General features: G+C 48.5%; 1 protein-coding gene across 4 annotated transcripts in view; it reads left to right on the top strand.

Moving 5' to 3' along the window:
* Nucleotides 1–18,633, top strand: part of fbxl17 (F-box and leucine-rich repeat protein 17) — a 1,396,933-nt gene that overhangs the window by 71,363 nt on the left and 1,306,937 nt on the right. The window lies entirely within an intron of this gene.

An 18,633-nucleotide genomic window follows, 5' to 3' on the forward strand; every position in this document is an offset into this window, starting at 1 on the left:
TGGGAAGACTTCATCTCTCCAGCGATCGACGTCCCCCGTGCTCAGAGGCAGAGCAAGCCCCCACCTTCGGTTGGACCAGGCACCGGAGAGCAGATCCGCGCAGCCCCCGAGGCACAGACCGCTCATCACGACTGCGTGGCGATGATCCGGCCGACATGACCCGAACGCACCTTCCCGGTTTTAGTGGCAGGAGTCCTGGGGAGGAAGATTGGATCTGAGGGCGCCTTCCCAGCTTCAGTGGCAGAATCCCTGGAAAAGAAGATCGCGGCAGTCGATCCCATGGACAGGGAAAAGATGGCATCCAAACCACAAGGTGCAGCGCTAATGGAGCAACGACACATGGTTCTACGCAAGGAAGACGATTGGGGTAAAAGTAGTAAGGCCATTTTAAAGGAGGCCAGCAACCCGCCATTTTTGAATGAACTGCTTGAAATTGGTAACCAATATAAAAGTCCAGCTGTAACGAGCAAAATGTTATGGAGTAATGTCGGGTGCAAATTGCAATCAGCCAATGTAGCGGGCGAACACCTAACGGTCGTATACAGATCCAGCGGCCTACCCAATACTGTAGCCTGCGTCCCCGGGACCAGAACGATGTATCATAAAGTGTTCCCACTGCTGACAGAAGTAGACAAGCGCAGAGTAAACAATCCCCGGAGAGCAGAGGCACCGGTAGCGATATCCTGTCTCAGATCGGTTTAACATTTGCAGCCACCCGATGGCATGAATCGCCACGGGCCAGAAACAGTAAACTTCGCCTATTCTCGCAGTCGGCTACCGTCGCCCACCACCCGGGTGTAAAAGGCGCAGCCCACAAATCCACTTGCCACCACGGCAATGCCCAAGAGCGAAGGGTCACCCGCAACGGCCCCTCCGAACGGGACCTGGACCAGTCAGGATCCCAAACTAGAGAGTGCTCACAACGGTGTCCTCAAGGAAAGCGAGTCAGCAGTCCCCTGCGAACTGCTAGACAAGATGAGGCAGCCCCACCGTCGCTTAGACGCAACACTCACTCGCTCAGATTGCTTCCCAGGGAGCAGCAGCGACACTGTGCAAACGAAAAGGACAGGGAGGTCACAGACATATCAGCTGTCTTTGGGCTACCTGACACTAGGAGTAATGGCAAGAGCCCCGAGCTCCCGCAACTCGAGCAAACCTTACCCACAGACCCACTAGATGGGGCGCTGCACCACCACCAGACGACCCGGATCTTATCCGGCCGTGCTGGAACTTGACTGTCCTTGTGTATCTATACTGAGATACCTGTACTGATCATGTAAATGTACCACACAAAAAGAAACTGTAATCCACCCAACAAATATACCAAGGTGAAAATGTAAAACCCATGAATGAACTTGAATGTAACTTCCATGTAACGGGCCATTAGCATGATCTCTGTGTGGGGGGAGAATGGAGTAGTCATGGACTCAGAACCAGAAACCACTGGGACCTTCACTGGCAACAAATCTCACTACCAACCCATCCAAGTGTTATGTCTTTCGATGCTCTGATAATGACTCCACAAGGCAATGTGTTGTACTTAAACTACAGTGACCTGAGTCCTTTATTGATAATTCCAGAGTGCGGATCACACCTGATGGCCTGCCTTTTATAGTAGGCCTGGCACACCTGTACAGGTAACCTACAAGTCTCCCACTGCGGTGCCCTCTGGTGGCACACCTTGTAATAGTACAAGCAGTAACCATGTAAGATACATGACATCACTCGCCACCAAGCCTTTAGTGCAAATCGCCTTTATGCATTGACTGTGCTCTGGGCTTAGCTCTATCTGGTTGACCCTTGGAGGGTCATTTCCATCTTGGGTGAGTAAGTGGTGTTTCTTTGGCAGTAGAGGTGCTGGTGGTTTCTGTTTGTGCGTCCATGACCACTCCATTCTCTCCCCCCTCCACATATAGATTATGCCGGTGGCTCATTACATTCATATACATTCAAGTCCAGAAAAATAAATGAGCATTTACATCATTACATTTGTGGTACAGTTGTGAGGCAAGTACATTTGACTGGTGAGGTACATACTTGATATATACTTGGAATCAGTACTGGTGTCAGCACCGGTGTGTGAGGACAAACTAGTTCCAGAACTGCTGGATGGTGTCCAGGTAGTCTGGTGGCAGCACAGTGCTGGCAGTGGGAACCCGGTTGGCTCAAGTTGCCTGCTCTCGGGATCTTTGCCGTTGCTCCTAGCGTCAGGCAGGTTCACAGATGCCTGTGACCTCCCTGTCTTTTCCTTGTGCCCCAGGTCGCTGCTGCTCCCTGAGGAGCAGTCGTCTGGCAGTGCACAGGGAACTGCTGACTCGCTTGCTTGGGCGTTATTTGGTTTGGGATCCTGGTTGGTCCCAGTCCCATTTGGGAGAACAGTTACGGGTGACCCTTCGTTCCCGGGTGTAGCCTTGGTGGCGATAGGGTCTGGGGGCTGCGCCTTCGTGTGGTTTGCTCTTTCAGGCTTGTGGCGGTTGGTGCCATTGGGTGCCTGAGAGGTGGAGCCGATCAAGGGCAGGGTATCTATACCAATGCCGTTGCCCTCCTGAGATCACTTGCTCTGCAGCTTGTATGTAATGGCTGCTTGTGGCCACACTCCATGGTGCATAACTCTGGTCCCGGGGACTTACGCTACTACATTGGGTAGCTCGCTGGACCTGTGTGCTCCCGATGGGTGTCTGCCCGCTGCATTGACTGTATGTGGTTGAAATCCTACATCGCACAATGTTTCATTACTCATAGTAAATAACCTGTAGCTCCGATCGCGATCGCGCGACTTTTCTTTGCTGATTGCATGTACACAACTCTGATCATCAATTGCACATTTTACATCTAACTCACAGTTGCTCTAACATTGATTGAGAATGTGGAACTGTCCCTTTCAGTGTGATGGGTTGCAGGCCTCCTTTAAGAGAGCCTTGCTTTCTTTACCCCAATCCTCTTCTCCGTTTGGTGCCACGTGTTGCTCCATCAGCGCTGCACCTCGTGATCTGGCTGCCGCAATCTTTTTCTTCAGCACATCACCTCGTGGTTTGGGCGCCATCTTTCCTCCATCCACGATGTCGACGGCGGTGATCCTTTTCTCCCCAGTTTCTGCAACTGAAGCTGGGAAGTTGCCTTTGGATCCAATTTTCTTCCTCCGGAGTCCTGCCTGCAAGGTGCATTCGGGTCGTCTCAGCTGGATCATCTCCACGCAGTCGTGCTGAGTGATCTGTGCCTCGGGTGCTGTGCTGGTCTGCTCTCTGGTGCCAGGTCCACCCTCAGGTGAGGGCTTGCTTTTACTCTGAGCGCGGAGGATGTCGATCGCTGGAGGGATGAAATCTTCCCAGCTCCAATGGATCTTCTTCATCCACCTGCTTCCGAGTAGCATTGGTTCCTCACCTGCAACAATCCACCGAGGTAACTTGTGCTCCGTGCCATCATGGAGTACCTTTAAATCCGCACTACCAACGACTGGGATAAGTTCATCGGTGTAGGTGCGCAACTTTGGCTGAACCGGGACCAACTTGGGTCGTTCAGCTTGATTCTCCCATAGCCTCTCAAAGGCTTCTTGATTCATTACTGACTGGCTCGCCCCCGTGTCCATTTCAATGAAGACTGGAACGCCATTTATCTTGACTTCCATCCTCAACGAGGAACACTCGGTGGTGCATGTAAACCTGCCACATACCTCATCGTGGGGCTGAACTGCTTCTCTGACTATCATTTTATGATCCACGCTGGATTCATGGCCATCTGCAGACTCTTCATCAACACAGCGAGTCATATTTCTTTTACACATTCACTGGAGGTGGCCCTTTGTGCTGCAGCCTTTACACACACAGTCTTTAAAGCGGCACTGGTGAGCCCTGTGATTCCCTCCGCAACACCAGCATGGAGCTACTCGGTTAGCCTCCCTCGGCGGACTCTGAGTTAAGGGACTTGGGGGCCTGTTCTCTCTTCCCTGAGAAGGTTCACGTTCTACAGTCCAGCCTCTGTGCACAGTACTTGCCGGGTTTGAGTCCTGAGGATGAGTCATCTGCCGAGAGCCGCAGGTCGAGGTCATGAATACCTGGCTCACAGAGATGGCCTTCTGCAGTGTGACTGTGGTATCCGCAGACAGTAGCTTATGAAGAAGGCCCTCGTGGCCGATTCCGATGACAAAGATATTCCGCAGCGCTTCGGTGAGGTGGTCGCTGAAATCACACGGTGCCGCCAGCCTCCTGAGGTCTGCAGCATAGTTCGCGATTTCCTGGCCTTCGGGTCGTCGGTGGGTGTAAAACTGGTGTCTGGCTGTGAGGATGCTCTCTTTGAGCTTGAGTTGTTCTTGGATCAGCGTTACAAGCTCCTCGTACATCTTGATCGTTGTCTTCGCTGGTGCCAGCAAATCCCTGACGAGGCCATAGACGGTGGGCCCACAACTGGTTAGCAGGATAGTTCTGCGCTTATCAGCCAGTGTGGCCGGATTGTCACCTGCCAGGTCGTTTGCTGTGAAGAAATGGTCGAGCCTCTCCACAAAGGCGTCCCAATCATCACCATCGGCGAACTGCTGCAACTTACCAAGGGTAGCCATTTTCGCGTGAAGGTCCGTAATCTTGTCGCCAATTGTTATGTCTTTAGATGTTCTGATAATGACTCCACGAGGCAATGTGTTGTACTTGAACGGTAGTGACCTTAGTCCTTTATTGATAACTCCAGAGTGCAGATCGCACCTGGTGGCCTGCCTTTTATACTTGGCCAGGCACACCTGTACAGGTAACTTACAAGTCTCCCACTGCGTTGCCTTCTGGTGGCACACCTTGTAATAGTACAAGCAATAACCATGTAAGATACATGACACCAAGCTAGAAGCGACCCTCCAATGGTCAACCAGGAAGAGCAAAGCCCAGGTCACCATCAATGTAAGAGTAAATTTGCATTAAAGACTTGGGGGGAAGTGATGTCATGTATGTAGACCATGTATACTAACTGTACAGTCACATAAGGTGTGCCACTAGAGGGCACTGTGGTGGGAGACCTGAGGGTCACCTGCATAGGTATGCGGGGCCCAGTATAAAAGGCTGCCCACCATGCTTGTGCCTCACTCTGGAGTTACAATAAATGGGACAATGGTCACAACAGCTCAAGTACGATAGTAGACATCGTGGAGTCATTCATAAGAGTATTAAAGACATAACAGTCATCCTGGCTTTGGCTCACACTCACATTGGAATCACGATCTCTTCCTGGCTTTGGCTCACACTCGGGCTCTCGTCTGCAATTATAAATGGCCGTGAGGGTGAGGTAGGGCATTGCAGCATGCAGGCTGCAACTTGCACACTATCATAAGCAAACGTGCAGTAGACGATGGCAATTTCAGGAAGAGATGGCATTAAAGGAAGGCCTTCACTTACCAATGCTGCCCCCAACAGGATCGGCACGACCAGTGGCCACAGGGAAGGCAACATGTGGGCCCACTAGCCTCTGAACCCTTTCTTCAAGGTGATTGAGCTGCTGGATCTCTGGCTCGACACCACCAGTCCTCTGTTGCTCAACACAGTTGTGAGAAACCTTCGCTTGCAAAGCAAATAAGGCTTGCTGAGTAGCAGTAGCAGTGTCATGAGGCTTCAGCAATAAGTGCACAAGTGTGTGTCCATGACATGCAGCTGTAACTGACATGAAAGGGGGCCTCCATTGCGTGAACGCACACATATAATATACAGGCCTCAACAATCAATTGCTGCTTCAGTGACTACATAGTGAAGGTTGGAAATAAGAGAAAGTGAAGGAGAGGCTCGCAGATGGAAGGTGAGGAGTTAGGGGAGCATCTACTCACTTTCATCAGTCGAATGATGTCGTTTAGCCTTTTGCGGCTTTGGGGTCACGGTGCAGTCATGAATGGAGGTCCCCGAGACCTCCACAGTGATCTCTCTCCAGGCATTATTGAAGACAGCGCAAGTCGGTCTGCCTGTGTCGGTGTAGTGAATGCGCCTCCTTCCCTCCACAACCTCGATGAGGGTCTCCAGTTCCACGTCTGTAAATCTGCCCTCCTTGCTCCTGCTGGATTCGCCATGGCCACGATTCAAACTGCTTCCTTGCTCAGGGTCGAGCTGCACACCCTGCCCTTTAAGAAGGCCAGGGAGCAGTTAGCTCATTAGCAGCAAAAAGCAGCTGAATTTCGCGGCCCAATCGGCCACTCCGCACCCACACCGCTGCAAACTACCAATTCCCGCCATGAACACCGCTCAGCTGCTTTTTTCCAGCAAAAATGCTGAATTTCGCTCCAATGGCTGCGGCGGTAATGACCGTCAAAAAAACAGTTGGTGCGCCCCGTTTTGGGCGGAGGTGAATTTCTACCCCTTAATGCTTTAAATAATTAAAATATCAGTGCTTTTCTTCTGACCAGTAACTTCGAAGTTTGGTACCGTAACATATACAAATCTTCTTTCAATTTCTATGAGAGAAGTAGAAAATATTCACTTCAAAATATGTTCTTCACTGGAACTGAAATGATTTAACAAATTGGTGCTGTGAAGTAGATATTGGAAGAGTGAACTTTATCTTTATGTTCACTGGGATAACAACAGGATGCAGCCAGAGTTCCTGTGTCAAGGACAGCTGTCTTTACAAATTTGAACCTGGTGATTCTGAGACCTAAAAAAGATTCAGAGAATTTGTTTTCAAAGGCTTTCTCAGCTGCCGACAGAAGTGTATCCATTAAGTTTACTTTGGGTTTGCTGCTGGGTATGCAAGTCCAGTGGCAATAACACAACACAAAACCAACGTAAAAGCAGCTTTGGAGTATTAATAGGCAAGTTAACGGTTTTCCATAGTTTGATGCATGGTCTAGCAACTCTGGTTTAGCAAGTGATAGGGTTTCCTCTGCAGTCAAACTTATATATGCTGTGTTTACAAGGAAAATGCCGAGGTAGGATAAGCACTGTATGAAACTTGCCGTTCAATGTTCTGTGTGAAGGTTCAATGTCAGCTTCCAAACCTTGCAGCATTCCTTTATATAATGAAAATAATGGCAAGCAATGGGAGAACTGCCCCCACTCCCTGATCCTACGCATCCTGGAACTGCGGGTGGAGATTTTTGCCAGGCCCAGGAGCAGATCGACCAGGAAGTCCTCTGATCTTCGCACTGAGTGACTAAAGATGAGCAATGTAGGAGAAAAATGGAGCGAACAGTTGAGGAGATGTCGGTATAGTTGAGGAGTCTAGCTCGAGCTGAGGGCATATCACAGAGTGAGCTGGTAACAGGGATTTGGTTTGAGTGGTAATTAGATGTAGAGGGTGAAGAATGTGATAAGTAGACAAGCAAATATTACATATAAGTACTATAAACTTTCAAGTGCAACAAACTAAATGTACCTAAACATGGCAGCACAGGAAGGGACAGTCCTGCCAAAAGTTTCAAGCACCAGCGTTGACATAGGCAAATACGTTTATTGGAAATGTCATCAACTCACTTTGCAAATTACTGGTTAGGCCTCAGCTGGAGTATTGTGCACAATTCTGGTCACCCCACTTTTGGAAGGATTTCAAGGTCTTGGAGAGAGAATAGAGGAGAGTTGGCGAGATTGGATAAGCTGGGATTGTACTCCTTAGAGCAGAGAAGATTAAGGGGAGATTTGATAGAGGTATTAAAATTATGAGGGGTTTTAATAGAACAAGTAAGGAGAAACTGTTTCCTTTGGCAAGTGAGTCGATACCAGAGGTCATAGATTTAAAATAATTGGCAAACAAACTAGAGGGGAAATGAGGTCAAATGATTTTACATCGAAGTTTGTTATGATTTGGAACAAAATGCCTGAAAGGGTGGTTGAATCAGATTCCATAGGAATTTTCAAAAAGTAACTGATCATATATTGGAAGAGAACTAATTTGCAAGGTTATGGCGAGAGAGCCGGGGCATGGAGCTAAATTGGACAGCTCTTTCAAAGAGCAGGTACAGGCGTGATGGGCCGAATAGCGGCAGCGTCGAGGAGGAGGCACGGTGAGTCGGGAGGCCAATAAAAAGTCCAACAGTTACAATCGGGGAGCGACAGCGTCGAGGAGGAGGTGGTGAGTCGGGAGGCCAGCTGATGCAGCTGCAGCAGGGAGAGAAGGCAAAAAAGAAGTAGAAAGAAATCAAAGGGTGACATCACAGCCAAGGGGGTAAGTGATTGGCTGGTGATTGGTGAGTCATTTTTATTTTTATTTTCCTTTATCAGTAGGTAACCTTTATCATTGTTGTTGCCAAATTAAGTTAATCTAGGGGTTAAGTCATGGCAGGAGAGCTCGGACACGTGTCATGCTCCTCCTGTGCTATGTGGGAACTCAGGGATGCTTCTAGTGTCCCTGACGACTACATGTGCGGGAAGTGTATCCTGCTGCAGCTCCTGACAGACTGCAGTGCGGCACTGGAGCTGTGGGTGGATTCACTCTGGAGTATTCGCGATGCTGAGGATGCCGTGAATAGCATGTTTAGTGAGTTGGTCATACCGCAGGTAAAGGTTACACAGACAGATAGGGGATGGGTGACAGCAGGAAGAGCAGTGGAAGGAAGGGAGTGCAGGGGTCCCCTGCGGTCATCCCCCTCCAAAACAGATACACCGTTTTGGCTACTGTTGGGGGGGTTGACTCATCAGGGGAGGGCAGCAGCAGCCAAGTTCATGGCACCGTGGGTGGCTCTGTTGCACAGGAGGGCAGGAAAAAGAGTGGGAGAGCTATAGTGGTAGAGGATTCTATTGTAAGGGGAATAGATAGACATTTCTGCGGTCGCAATCGAGACTCCAGGATGGTATATTGCCTCCCTGGTGCAAGGGTCAAGGATGTCTCGGAGCGGCTGCAGGACATTTTGGAGGGGGAGGGTGAACAGCCAGTTGTCGTGGTGCATATAGGTACCAACAATATCGGTAAAAAATGGGATGAGGTCCTACAAGCTGAATTTAGGGAGCTAGGAGTTAAATTAAAAAGTGGGACCTCAAAGGTAGTAATCTCAGGATTGCTACCAGTGCCACGTGCTAGTCAGAGTAGGAATTGCAGGATCGCTCAGATGAATACGTGGCTTGAGGAGTGGTGCAGAAGGGAGGGATTCCAATTCCTGGGATATGGAAACTGGTTCTGGGGGAGGTGGGACCAGTACAAACCAGACGGTCTGCACCTGGGCAGGACCGGAACCAATGTCCTAGGGGGAGTGTTTGCTCGTGCTGTTGGGGAGGTGTTAAACTAATATGGCAGGGGGATGGGAAACTATGCAGAGAGACAGAGGGAAGTAGAATGGGGGCAGAAACAAAAGATGGAAAGAAGAAAAGTAAAAGTGGAGGGTAGAGAAACCCAAGGCAAAAATCAAAAAGGGCCACATTACAGCAAAATTCTAAAGGGGCAAAGTGTATTAAAAAGACAAGCTTGAAGGCTCTGTGCCTCAATGCGAGGAGTATTCGTAATAAGGTGGATGAATTAATTGCGCAGGCAGCAATTAACGAATATGATATAATTGGCATCACGGAGACATGGCTCCAAGGTGACCAGGGGTATTCAACATTCAGGAAGGATAGACAGAAAGGAAAAGGAGATGGGGTAGCGTTGCTGGTTAAAGAGGAAATTAAAGCAATAGTAAGGAAGGACATTAGCTTGGATAATGTGGAATCTGTATGGGTGGCGCTTCGGAATACCAAAGGGCAGAAAACGCAAGTGGGAGTTGTGTACAGACCACCAAACAGTAGTAGTGAGGTTGGGGACAGCATCAAACAAGAAAATTAGGGATGTGTGCAATAAAGGTACAGTAGTTATCATGGACGACTTTAAACTACATATAGATTGGGCTAACCAAACTGGTAGCAACACGGTGGAGGAGGATTTCCTGGAGTGTATGAGGGATGGTTTTCTAGACTATTATGTCGAGGAACCAACTAGAGGGCTGGCCATCCTAGACTGGGTGATGTGTAATGAGAAAGGACTAATTAGCAATCTTGTTGTGTGAGGCCCCTTGGGGAAGAGTGATCATAATATGGTAGAATTCTTGATTAAGATGGAGAGTGACACAGTTAATTCAGAGACTAGGGTCCTAAGGAAAGGTAACTTCGATGGTATGACACGTGAATTGGCTAGAATAAACTGACGAATGACACTTAAAGGGTTGATGGTGGATAGGAATTTAAAGATCACATGGATGAACTTCAACAATTGTACATCCCTGTCTGGAGTAAAAATAAAACGAGGAAGGTGGCTCAACCGTGGCTAACAAGGGAAATTAAGGATAGTGTTAAATCCAAGGAAGAGGCATATAAATTGGCCAGAAAAAGCAGCAAACCTGAGGACTGGGATAAATTTAGAATTCAGCAGAGGAGGACAAAGGGTTTAATTAAGAGGTGTAAAATAGAGTATGCGAGGAAGCTTGTTGGGAACATAAAAATTGACTGCAAAAGCTTCTATAGATATGTGAAGAGAAAAAGATTAGTGAAGACAAACGTAGGTCCCTTTTGCAGTCAGATTCAGGTGAATTTATAATGGCGAGCAAAGAAATGGCAGACCTGTTGAACAAATACTTTGGTTCTGTCTTCACGAAGGAAGACACAAATAACCTTCCGGATGTACTGGGGGACCAAGTGTCTTGTGAGAAAGAGGAACTTATTAGGCAGGAAATTGTGTTCGGGAAATTGATGGGATTGTAAGCCGATAAATCCCCAGGGCCTGATAGTCTGCATCCCAGAGTACTTAAGGAAGTGGCCCTAGAAATATTGAATGCATTGATGATCATTTTCCAACAGTCTATCGACTCTGGATCAGTTCCTATGGACTGAAGGGTAGCTAATGTAACACCACTTTTTAAGAAAGGAGGGAGAGAGAAAACGGCTAATTATCGACCGGTAAGCCTGACATCAGTAGTGGGGAAAATGTTGGAATCAATTATTGAAGATGAAATAACAGCGCATTTGGAAAGCAGTGACAGGATCGGTCCAAGTCAGCATGGATTTATGAAAGGGAAATCATGCTTGACAAATCTTCTCGAATTTTTTGAGGATGTAACTAGTAGAGTGGACAAGGGAGAACCAGTGGATGTGGTATATTTGGACTTTCAAAAGGCTTTTGACAAGATCCCATGCAAGAGATTGGTGTGCAAAATTAAAGCACATGGTATTGGGGGTAATGTACTGACGTGGATAGAGAACTGGTTGGCAGACAGGAAGCAGAGAGTTGGGATAAACGGGTCCTTTTCAGAATGGCAGGCAGTGACTAGTGGGGTGCCGCAGGGCTCAGTGCTCGGACCCCAGCTATTTACAATATACATTAATGATTTAGATGAAGGAATTGAGTGTAATATCTCCAAGTTTGCAGATGGCACTAAGCTGGGTGGCGGTGTGAGCCGGGAGGAGGACGGTAAGAGGCTGCAGGGTGACTTGGACAGGTTAGGTGAGTGGGCAAATGCATGGCAGCTGCAGTATAATGTGGATAAATGTGAAGTTATCCACTTTGGTGGCAAAAACATGAAGGTAGAATATTATCTGAATAGTGGCAGGTTAGGAAAAGGGGAGGTGCAACGAGACCTGCGAGTCATGCTACATCAGTCATTGAAAGTTGGCATGCAGGTACAGCAGGCGATGAAGAAGACAAATGGTATGTTGGCCTTCATAGCTAGGGTATCTGAGTATAGGAGCATGGAGGTCTTCCTCAGTTGTACAGGGCCTTGGTGAAGCCTCACCTGGAATATTGTGTTCAGTTTTGGTCTCCTAATCTGAGGAAGGACGTTCTTGCTATTGAGGGAGTGCAGCGAAGGTTCACCAGACTGATTCTCAGGATGGCAGGACTGACATATGAGGAGAGACGGGATCGACTGGGCCTGTATTCACTGGAGTTTAGAAGGATGAGAGGGGATCTCATAGAAACATATAAAATTCTGACGGGACTGAACAGGTTAGATGCAGGAAGAATGTTCCCGATATTGGAGAAGTCCAGAACCAGGAGACACAGTCAAAGGATAAGGGGTAAGCCATTTAGGACTGAGATGAGGAGAAACTTCTTCATTCAGAGAGTTGTTAACCTGTGGAATTCTCCACCGCAGAGGGTTGTTGATGCTAATTCATTGGATATATTCAAGGGGGAGTTAGATACGGCCCCACATGGCTAAAGGGATCAAGGGGTATGGAGAGAAAGCAGGAAAGGGGTACTGAGGTGAATGATCAGCCATGATCTTATTGAATGGTGGTGCAGGCTCGAAGGGCCGAATGACCGACTCCTGCACCTATTTTCTATGTTTCTTTATTTCTATTCTGCGCTGTAAGATTCTATGATTTTGAGGGACAGTGATGTGTCATTCCTGCAACAAGTTTCAAGCACCAGTGTTGATGTCGGCAAACACATTTGTGGGAAGTGTCACCAGCTCACTTTGCTCAAGCTCAAAACCTCAGAACTTGCGAAGGAAATAGAGATAATCTGATATATCAGGGCTGGAGAGAAGTTTTGGGAATAAGAGTTTGAGAGTAGTCACATCAATGAGGTAAGGAGCAGTCAACGGGGGAGGAAAGATGGGTGTCTATCCAAGGGACAGGAAGAAAAGTTTGGAACAGGAGAGCAACTGATGCTCTCAAATAGATTTGAAGCTCCAGCTTCCTATGGGGAAAATAAAGACATTGGGCTGGTCTATCAAATAAATATCCATGGCACCAACAAACGTGAGATAATTAAAGGTGGGGGATAGCTAGAAATGCAGTTTTGATAGGAGGTTCAACAGTTATAAGGACTGAAACAATCTTTTGCTGTCCAAATTAACAATCTTCGATTCAGTGGGCCCAAGTTTCCGGCCGCGCCCCCCCCACCCACCCCCGGACTGGACCCTGGACCCAACCACCACCCCCCCCCCCCCCCCAAGCCCCTGGACCGGACCCGACCCCCGCTCCCCCCCCGCCCCACCCCCAGACCGGACCCGACCCGACTTGACTCCTGCTCCCCACCCCCCACCCCCGGACCGGACCCGACCCCAGACCCAACCCCCGCTCCCTCCCCCCCCCCCCGCCTCCAGACCGGACCCCGGACCCGACCCACCCCCGCACCCGACCCCACCCCCGGCCACCTACCTGTAAATCTGGTGCTGGGGGCGGGCTCCGCCCGAAGTCTTGGGCCCGGCCGGGCCCGGCCCGTTCAGCCTCTCTCCTCTTCCCCCCCTCCCTCCCTCCCTTCTCCCCCTCCCTTCTCTCCTTCCTCTCTTTCCCTCCCTTCTTCCCCTCCCCTCCCTCCCTCTCCCCCCCTATCCCCCTCCCTTCCTCCCCCCACTCTCCCATCCCTCCCTCCCCCCCCCTCCCCCGTTTCTCTCCCCCCTCCTCCGCCCCCCCCCCTCCTTCCCCTCCCCTCGCTGTCAGAAACACAGACACTGACAGTGTGTGAGAGAGACACACACAGTCAGACAGAGACACTGACAGAGACTCACTGTGGGGGGGGGGGGGGCATTCCAGCACGCTGTTGGAGGGCTCCCGGTGCTGCAGTCGGGAAGTAGAAAATGTTTTACTTATTGATTTTTTAATTTTTTATTAATTTTTTTGATTGATTTATTGGTTGATTTATTGATGTATTTATCATTTATTATTCATGATGGCACTTTATTTGTAAAACTGAAGTGTTTAATATTTGTAAACTTCCCTTTAAACCGCAGGCCCCCGGCCCCCCCCCCGCCGCCTCCATTCCCTACGCCTGATTTGTCCCCCCCCCCCCCCCGCCGCCTCCATTCCCTACGCCTGATTTGTAACCTACGCCTGATTTTCTAAGTGTAAGCAAGGTTTTTCTGAGCGTACAAAAATCTACACTTACTCCATCCTAAGTTAGTTTGGAGTAAGTTTTCACTGCCTAAACTTTCAAAACGGGCATAAGTGGCCGGACACGCCCCCTTTTGAAAAAAAAAACTGTTCCAAAGTGAAACTGTTCTAACTGACTAGAACTGGAGCAAACTAAATGCCAAGAATTGCAATTTCTAAGATGCTCCATTCTAAACCAGTTGCTCCAAAAAAACAGGAGTAACTCAGGCCGAAACTTGGCCCCTTTGTTGCCTCCTAGGTGCTATGATAACAGATATGTCGCATCGACTAGAAAGGTTTTTGCAAGGAGAGGGGAAACAACCAGCCATTGTGGTTCATGTGGAAGCCAATGATGTTGACAAAGAAATGATTGAATTGCTGCAAGATGAATTTAGAAGATTCGGAAGCAAGTTTAGGAACAGGATTTCGCAGGTGATAACCTCAGAATTACTTCCTCAATCATGTGCTCGAATAGGGAAGGGCAGGAAGATTCGGAAAATAAGTGCATGGCAAAAGGTTTGGTGTCAGGAAAAGAGATTGCATTTTATTAAGCACTGGCATCAGTTCTGGGAAAGGTGAGCGCTGTTCTGCAAGGATGGGCTATATCTGAACAGTGAGTACAGGTTGAACCTCCCTTATCCGGAACCCTCACGAACTGGCCTGTTCCTGATCACATTAAATTGGATGGTACAGGTACTGAGCAAGGGGATATCAGGGCTGGCTGGCTTGAGGCAAGGAGTGCAGCAGAGAAATCATGGGTCGGTGGATCACGGGATCAGGCCAGTGATTGCGGGAGCTGACAGCGAGGAAGGACTTCAATTTGTTCATGTCGGAGTTCTGTGCATGTGCCAACCAGTGGCCGGGAATAGTTCTGGACGAGGGGTGGTTCCGGATAAATGTAGAATAGCAGAATCATCAACCACCACCATTTGAAAAAATAGGGGCAGAGGTTATGGTCTGAAATTGTTGAACTCGATTAGGCACTTTACAGCCTTCTGGACTCAACATCGAGTTCAACAATTTCAGACCATAACCTCTGCCACTATTTTTTCGGATGGCAGTTATTGACGATTCTGCTATTCCCATTCATCGAGTTCAACAATTTCAAACCATAACTTCTGCTCCTGTTTTTTCATATGGTAGCAGTGCAGATTCTGCTATTCCCATTTCATCATCATAGGCAGTCCCTCGGAATCAAGGAAGACTTGCTTTCATTCTAAAAATGAGTCCTTAGGTGGCTGAACAGTCCATTACGAGAACCACAGTCCCTGTCACAGGTAGGACAGATAGTCGTTGAGGGAAAGGGTGGGTGGGACTGGTTTGCCGCAGACTTTTTCCGCTGCCTGCGCTTGATTTCTGCATGCTCTCGGCATTGAGACCCAACGTGCTCAGCGCCGTGCCGGATGCACTTCCTCCATTTAGGGCGGTCTTTGGCCAGGGACTCTCAGATGTCAGTGGGGATGTTGCACTTTATCAGGGAGGTTTTGAGGGTGTCCTTGTAACCTTTTCTCTGCCACCTTTGGCTCATTTGCCGTGAAGGAGTATCGAGTAGAGCACTTGCTTTGGAAGTCTTGTGTCTGACATGCGAACAATGTGGCCTGCCCAGCGGAGCTGATCAAGTATGGTCAGTGGGGATATTGGCCTGATCGAGGACGCTAATGTTGGTGCGTCTGTCCTCCCAGGGGATTTGTAGGATCTTGCGGAGACATCGTTGGTGGTATCTCTCCAGCGACTTGAGGTGCCTGCTGTACATGGTCCATGTGTCTGAGCCACACAGGAGGCCGGGTATCACTACAGCCCTGTAGACCATGAGCTTGGTGGCAGATTTGAGGGCCTGGTCTTGAAACATTATTTTCCTCAGACGGCCGAAGGCTGCACTGGTGCACTGGAGGCAGTGTTGAATCACGTCATCAATGTCTGCTCTTGTTGATGAGAGGCTCCCGAGATATGGGAAATGGTCCATGTTGTCCAGGATTTTGATGACTGGGGGACAGTGCTGTGTGGCGAGGACAGGCTGGAGGAGGACCTTTGTTTTACGGATGTTTAGCATAAGGCCCATGCTTTCGTACACCTCAGTAAATACGTTGACTATGGAGTTCAGCCTCTGTATGTGCGCAGACAAGGTGTTGTCCGCGTACTGTAGCTCGACATCAGAGGTTGGGGTGGTCTTGGACCTGACCTGGAGACGACGAATGTTGAACAGATTCCCACTTGTTCTGTAGTTTAGTTCCACTCCAGCGGTTAGCTGTTGACTGTGAGGTGGAGCATAGCAGCGAGGAAGATTGCAAAGAGGATTGGGGCGATGACGCAGCCCTGTTTGACCCCAGTCCAGACGTGGATTGGGTTTGTAATGGATCCATTGGTAAGGATCACGGCCTGCATGTCGTCGTGGAGCAGGCGGAGAATGGGGACGAACTTTTGGGGGCATCTGAAACGGAGGAGGACACTCCATAGACCCTCACGGTTGACAGTGTCAAAGGCCATTGTAAGGTCGAAGAAGGCCATGTATAAGGACTGGTGCTGTTGCCTGCGGTTTTCCTGCAGCTGTCGCACTGTAAAAGTCATGTCCGTTGAGCCCATTAGGGGACAAAATCCGCACTGTGACTCCGGGATGAGCTCCTCAGCCACAGGGAGAAGACAGTTGAGGAGGACTCTAGCGACGACTTTCCCAGTGGCTGATAACGGGGAGATTTCTCTGTAGTTGCCGCAGTCGGACTTGTCCCCTTTTTTAAAGATGGTCATGATCACTGCATCTCTGAGATCCCCCGGCATACTCTCCTCGCTCCAGATGAGAGAGATGAGGTCATGTATTCGCGCCAACAGTGCCTCCTCGCCATGCTTCAGTGCCTCAGCAGGGATTCCATCCACTCCCGTAGTCTTCTTGTTCTTAAGCTGTGTTATGGTGTTTTCTACCTCGTGCAGGGCTGGGGTTTTACTAAGGTGGTGGCGGGTAGCATGCTGCGGGATGGAGTCGAGAACACTCGAGTCAAAGGCAGAGTCTTGATTGAGGAGATCTTTGAAGTGCTCCTTCCAGCGGGCCTCGACTGCCTCAGTGTCCTTGATGAGTGTTTCCCCGTTCTTGGCCAGCAGTGGGGTGGGGCCTTGGGTGTTTGGACCACAGGTGGCCTTGATGAAGAATCCTCGCATATCATGGCTGTCAGCCAGCTGCTGTCCCTCCTGTGCTTTCTCCATCCACCACCTGTTCTTTAGTTCCCATTTACACCTCTTCTAGACCCATCATTTGTTCCTTTACTTGTCCCATTACCATCTCCTTTTGCATTTGTACAATCATACCATTTGTCATTTAATCACTTCTGCCTTCCAACCTATCACTGACCTTCCCCTTTATTCTTTCCTCCCCTCCCTCGTTCTCTGCCCCTGCACTTGCTTAAAATCTGTTACATGTCTCACTTTTTCCAGTTCTGATAAAAGGTCATCGACCTGAAACGTTGACTCTGTTTCTCTCTCCACAGACATTGCCTGACCTGCTGAGTATTTCCAGCATTTTCGGTTTTTATTTCAGATTTCCAACATCCACAGTATTTCGTTTTTGTATTGTTGTGGTTATAAATGGGTAAAAGTAGCGGATAGCTTCGCCAAAAAAAAATCTTAAAATTCATGTATTGCTTTGTCTAAAGTTTGGGAAATAAACTGGGGAAACTGGAAGCAATTATTTTTCAGGAATATCTAGATTTAATAACATTAACAGAAATCTGGTCCAGAATGAAAAATAAATATAGCTGGTTTTAATATTTTTCAGAGGGATAGAAAAGAAAAGAAAGGAGTCAGAGTGGCAATCTTGAGAGGGAATACATACTGTAGAGAGGGTTGATGTTGATAAGAAAGGGATAGTGACAGAGTCAATATAGTTGGACCTCAATGATAAAAAGGGCTGTATTAAAGATTTCCTCTGCCCACCTGGGGCTCACTTGCCGTCTAGGAGTTCCGAGTAGAGCGCTTGCTTAGGGAGTCTCATGTCGGGCATGCGGACGATGTGACCCGCCCAACGGAGCTGATCGAACAGGATCAGGGAAGGTAAGAATGAGTATGAGGAAACATTTTTAAAAAACATCAATAATAGTAAGGCATTTTACAAATATATCAATTAAAAGATAATTATTAAAAGTGGGGGGATTTCAAAAAGGATGTGTGAGGTAATGACTTTGAGGAGGTCAAACAAGGCAAGGGAGTACACATTAAATTGTACGACACTGAAAAGTGTAGAGGAACAAAGGGATCTTGGAGTGCAGGTCCACAGATCCCTGAAGATAGCAAGCCAGGTAGATAAGGTGGTTAAGAAGTCATATGGAATACTTGCCTTTATAAGTCAAGGCATGGAATACAAGAGCAAGGAGGTTATACTTGAATTGTATAAAACACTGGTTAGGCTGCAGCTGGAGTACTGTGTGCAGTTCTGGTCACCACATTACAGGAAAGATGTGATTGAACTGGAAAGGGTGCAGAGGAGATTTACAAGAATGTTGCCTGGACTGGAGAATTTTGGCTATGAGGAAAGATTGGAGATACTGGGTCTGTTTTCTTTGGAACAGAGGAGGCTAAGGGGAGACCTGACTGAGGTGTATAAAATTATAAGGGGCCTGAATAGAGTGGATAGGAAGGACCTGTTTCCCTTGGCAGAGGGGTCAACAACCAGGGAGCATAGATTTAAAGTAATTGGGGAGGTTTAGAGGAGATATGAGGGGACATTTTTTCACCCAGAGGGTAGTGGGGGTCTGGAACTCAATGCCTGAAAGGGTGGTAGAGGCAGAAAGATACTTGGATGTGCACTTAAAGTGCCATAACCTACAGGGCTACGGACCGAGAGCTGGACAGCTCTTGGTCGGCCGGCGCGAACACAATGGGCTGAAATGGCCTCTTTCCGTGCTGAAAATTTCTGTGATTCTGT

This window comes from Pristiophorus japonicus, chromosome 1, assembly GCF_044704955.1.
Source record: "Pristiophorus japonicus isolate sPriJap1 chromosome 1, sPriJap1.hap1, whole genome shotgun sequence".
NCBI classification, from domain to species: Eukaryota; Metazoa; Chordata; class Chondrichthyes; family Pristiophoridae; genus Pristiophorus; species Pristiophorus japonicus.